The sequence below is a fragment of the Hypanus sabinus genome, unplaced genomic scaffold, assembly GCF_030144855.1.
Source record: "Hypanus sabinus isolate sHypSab1 unplaced genomic scaffold, sHypSab1.hap1 scaffold_1153, whole genome shotgun sequence".
NCBI lineage: Eukaryota > Metazoa > Chordata > Chondrichthyes > Myliobatiformes > Dasyatidae > Hypanus > Hypanus sabinus.
Window position 1 is genome coordinate 73,779 of NW_026779211.1, and position 5,079 is coordinate 78,857.

A 5,079-nucleotide genomic window follows, 5' to 3' on the forward strand; every position below is an offset into this window, starting at 1 on the left:
TCCGCTCTCTCTCTCTCTCTCTCTCTCTCTCTCTCTCTCTCTCTCTCTCTCTCTCTCTCTCTCTCTCTCTCTCTCTCTCTCTCTCTCTCTCTCTCCGCAATACAATGAACTGACCCTGTCTTATGGATCTCATTCTTGATTTATCAATGAAGGGTGAAGGCGATGTTGAATGAAAGTGAGATATATCAGGCAGGAAGGGAAACCTAAGCTACCAGGGGAGGAAGACAGGTTGGAATTTCGGGAGTTGGGAGAAAGCTGCGGTCCACTCGGCAACTTGCGACAAATTAACGAGGAATTGAGTTTCCAGATGAGTCATCGGTAGCGATCGGCGAACAGCCATTAGGAGCGCCGCGTCCTTGTAACGATCTCAGGTCCATGCGCATTCTCCGGAGATCATTGGAAGACCGCGAGCCAATCACATGCCGCACTTGCCGGCATTGTCTGCAGTTGGCCACAGCCCAATTCCGGCGCCGATTGGGTGGGAGGAGTTTGGACTGACACGTCATCTACCTCCCCGGCTCGACGCTTCTCCGAGTTCACTGAGTCAAGAACCCTCGTCGGGCGCACGCTGCAGCCAAATCACAAAATGAGATTACTCGCCCTTTTACTGGGTTCTATTTTCTACTACCCCGGTAAGTAAATTTCACCTCAACTACTCAACCCTTCAGCCATGGAAACCCACAAATATTGAAAAATTATATTTCTATCCAGTTCCTTCACTGCCTGGATATGGGATATTTCAGTACAGTAAAATGGTTATTGTCTTCCAAAGGCCAGATTAGATCTATAACTAGTAGGGGCTAGCAAATAATTGAGGACCGAATGGACAACTGGTTTTCCTGTGCGCAGTCGTCCCTCTGCTTTGCCTCACTCACCCCTCGCTGTCCATTCCTTCTCTCTGTCTCCGGCTCCCCCTAATCACTGACCGTCTTATTCTCCCTGTCTTTTGGCCAGAGGCGAATTCGCAGAAGATCCATCAGACTCCGCAGGCTGTCTCCGCGCCTCCAGGGAAGGATGTCCGACTGAGCTGCACGCTATCCGGAAGCAGTAGCGATCCATACATGTACTGGTACCGGCAATACCCGGGAGTAGCTCCCCAGTACCTGTTCGAATCCGCTGGTACAGATATAGTAACTCCGGACAAAGCCGTGGAGGGATTCATCGCCAAGAGGCCTGAGGAAAAGACCTTCATTCTAACAAACGACCAGATCTGGGCCAATCAGTCGGCCGTGTACTACTGCGCCTGGAGTCGTCACAGTTGCAGAGAGAAACGAGCAAACGCGACAAAAACCTCAACCGTCAACAAGGAGAAGCTCGAGTAGAGAAGAGGATATGACGTTTGCTGCTGCTTTCACACAAAGGACGCATGATTGACGGCAGAGGAACGGACCACATAGCACAGTACAGTGAATGATGCAAGTTACACTAAGCCGATTTGCATATGGGTGAATGTTCCTTAATTCCCTGCTGATTTATCAACTTCCACCACTGTTTTCAGCGCGTTTCCCTATCGGTAAACAAACGTGCCCCGCTCATCTTGGACAAGCACTGTTAAAATGCGAAAACCGACGGTATGAACATCTATTTCTCTAACTCCCGGTAACGCCCCCTTCCTTCACCATTTCCAATTTACTCTGTCACTTTCCCTTCCCTTTGTTGGTGCTGCCCGCTTTTCCTTCTTCCATGGCTAATAAACTCTCCTATTAGATGCCCCCTTCTCCAGCCCTGTATCTCATTCACCAGTCAACCTTCCAACTCAATACTTCACCCCACCCGCTGCCCCTCCCCATTTCACCAGTCAGCTGGCATTTCCCTACACTACCCCCACTCGCCCTTAATCTGACTCCTCATCTTTTTTCCCCTGTCCTTCCGAAGGGCCTCGGGCTGAAACGCCGGCTGTTTACCCTTTTCCACAGATGCTATCCTGTTGAGCCCATAAAACTGTGAGATAGAGGATCAGAATCAGGCCATTTTACCCACCCAGTCTGCTCCGCCATTTCATCTCGCCTGATCCAACATCCCAATCGGCCCCGATCTCCTGTGCTCTCTCCGAATCCCTTCATATCCTGACCGAACAAGAATCTTTCAACTCCTTCTTACATATACATAAATTTCGGCCTCCCCATGTGCCTGTGGCCAGGTATCCCACAGAGCCACTGTGAGACTCCAGGCGCAGTAGTAGACGGCCGACTGGTCCGGGCGCACGCTGGCCGAGCTGAGAATGAACGGCTCTGCATTGGGTCTCCAGGCGGTGAAGACGTCCACAGCCCCCTCCGGGATTACTGAGTCAATACCCACGGAATGAAACAGGTACTGAATCTCCGTTCCCGGATGTTGTCGGTACCAGTATAGATAATTGCTTGCGCCACCGCCGTCCAGCATGCAATTCAGCTCCACGCTCTCGTCGGGAGATTTGGAGAGAGCCGGCGTGTCCTGGCGAACCGACTGAGACGTCGCTCCTGCGGAAGGGAACGGGAAGTGGAGAGAGATCAGTGGGAGACCCGATTGTTAAACGGGAGGACGAGGTTTAGGGGAAAAGGAACGATGTGATCCGTCTGAGAAAACATCGATGATTCTGGTCAATGATAAGAAACACAACGCTTGAGGAAATATTATAATTAGCAATATCTGCATATTAAAGAGCATAAAATATTGATATGATAATTATTTCCACCTTCTTTTACGCATTCGTAACCGAAACTGCAGCTCCTGAATCACTACGGTTTAGTAACACCGCGACCACCTTGACTATTGTACATTGAAACAGACCTGGTTTGTCTCTATACTAATTGTCCTGTTTCTTGTATAAAGTCGTGAATAATTCATATTCCCGTCATTTTCCCCGACAAATGTTGCTTGTCTGATGTTCTGTGCCTTTGATATTGCCGCCAGTTAGTTGGTCAAGCACAATAAACTCCACATTAACTTTGACATCGATATCGTCCATGCCGAACTCGTCCATGCCGGCACTGTTTACAACCGAGACCGTCCCAGTTGCCATCGTCCGGCCAAAAGCCACGTGAACCTCTCCTGTCGACGCCTTTCTGCACTAGAAGACGATGTTTAATGTTTGTCATTATATCCGCCATTATTTCTGCTTGCCAGTTCTAAGTAACCATTAATATCTGGTGTTCCCTTACAATCTGTCCCCTCTCATCATAAACCCGTGCCGTCTCGTTATAAACCCCCGTTCCCGTCCCGTTTTAATTCTGAGCCCTTGCGATTATCGTCGACTGTCCCGGGAATGAAATGCGAGTCGACGCAAACCTATTCTTGTATCTCGGACACGCAGACTCCGGCAAAATTCTGAAAAAGCATCTCCGCACTATTTCCAGTTTAACAGAGTGACCAGACCTGGTTACGGATTGAAGATTAATTATTGTGTGAGATTATTTCATACCCTGAAGCAACGGCGGCAGGACGAGTAACAGCAACATCCTCTCTCCGGGATCATTCTCTGTGTTGTGCGAGGGAGCAATTACGGGAGAAAATGCGGCATCAGGACCCTGCCCCTACCGGGCACATTGCTGCCCTCAGTCACCAATCCGGAGTACGGAAAATGCTGAAGAGTTGGGACAAAGCCCGAAACGTCATTTCAATATCTGCGCCCAGACCTGGTGAGTTCTGACAACAATGTGTATGTGTGTTGATTCGGATGGACAGCATCTGGAGACTTTCGCGCTTTAGCGGGTAGTAAACTCCGCCATCATTAACAGTAGCCCGCCCAGCACAGAGCACATCTTCAACAGGCGATCATTCAGTAAGGCAGCATCAATCATCGTCGAGCTCCACCACCCAGTACATGCCCTCTTCTCATTACTACCATCAGGGGCAAGTGCGGGAGACCGGGGATCCACACACAACGATTCAGGAACAGCTTCTTCCCCTCCGCCATCAGATTTCTGATCGGAACATGAACCCATGAACACCACCCCGTGTTTTATGTCCTCTCTTGTTTGAACCAAATTGTTTGAGTCTGTGTTTGTTTGTGTGTGTGTGTGTGTGTGTGTGTGTGTGTGTGTGTGTGTGTGTGTGTGTGTGTGTGTGTGTGTGTGTGTGTGAGTGTGTGTGTGTGTGTTTCTGTGATACAATTTGACTGCTTAATTGTACATCTGATTTTTCACCTAGTTATTAATTTCCGTATTAGTCTATTTATTTATCTGCTATTTATTATCTGCGCAGTCGTCTTTTTATTAATTTATATGTGTATTTAATCACATTTACTGTAATTGATAATATATTTGATCCATTGCACCGGACTGCTGTCGAAGTAACAATAAATTTTACCACATATACCAGTCATGATAAACCGGATTCCAGTTCTGATAATGATCCGCCATTCCTCACCTTGTGATTCCTCCGCCTCAGATTGGCGGCCTGGTCGCCTGGAGACCAGGAGGGGTAGCTGTAGGAGGAGCTGAAGTTGACAGAATCAGAAAGGGAAGGGATCTGGAGTGTGGAATCAGCGGAGAACACTTGTAATTGCAGGTCAATATAGTTTGCCTCCCGCTGAACTTCCAACCTTTTTATTTATGTCACGGACAGATTTTACGATGCAAGGGATCCGTGGTCTCCGTCTACGATTAATATTGCTGATGAAGGACGTCTCGTCTGACTTTGCGGGCTCGCGTCCGGCGGCAGAACTGGTCGGTCATTCCGGAGTTCCGGAGTTTGAGACCAGGGATAGAAACGTGAACGGGAGGGCTTTGAAAATATGAAATTTGGGTTGGTGAGTTGACCAGTGTCTGTCCCGTGCTGCTCGATGACGCTGGTGGGGCATCATCTGGGATAGAATTAATTTGCTTTCTCCATCCATCCTGCAGAGGGCGATATCACACCATGCATCGGGCAATGAAGGACATCCAAGCAACAGACACAAAATGCAGGTGGACCACAGCAGGCTCGGCAGCATCTATAAGGAGAAGCATTGCCGAGGTTTCGGAGCAAGACCCTTCGTCGGGACTAACTGAAAGGAAAGATACGAACAGCTTTGAAAGTGGGAGGGGCAAGGGGAGATCCGAAATAATAGGAGAAAACAGGAGGGGGGAGGAGCTGGAAAGTTGATTGGCAAAAGGGATA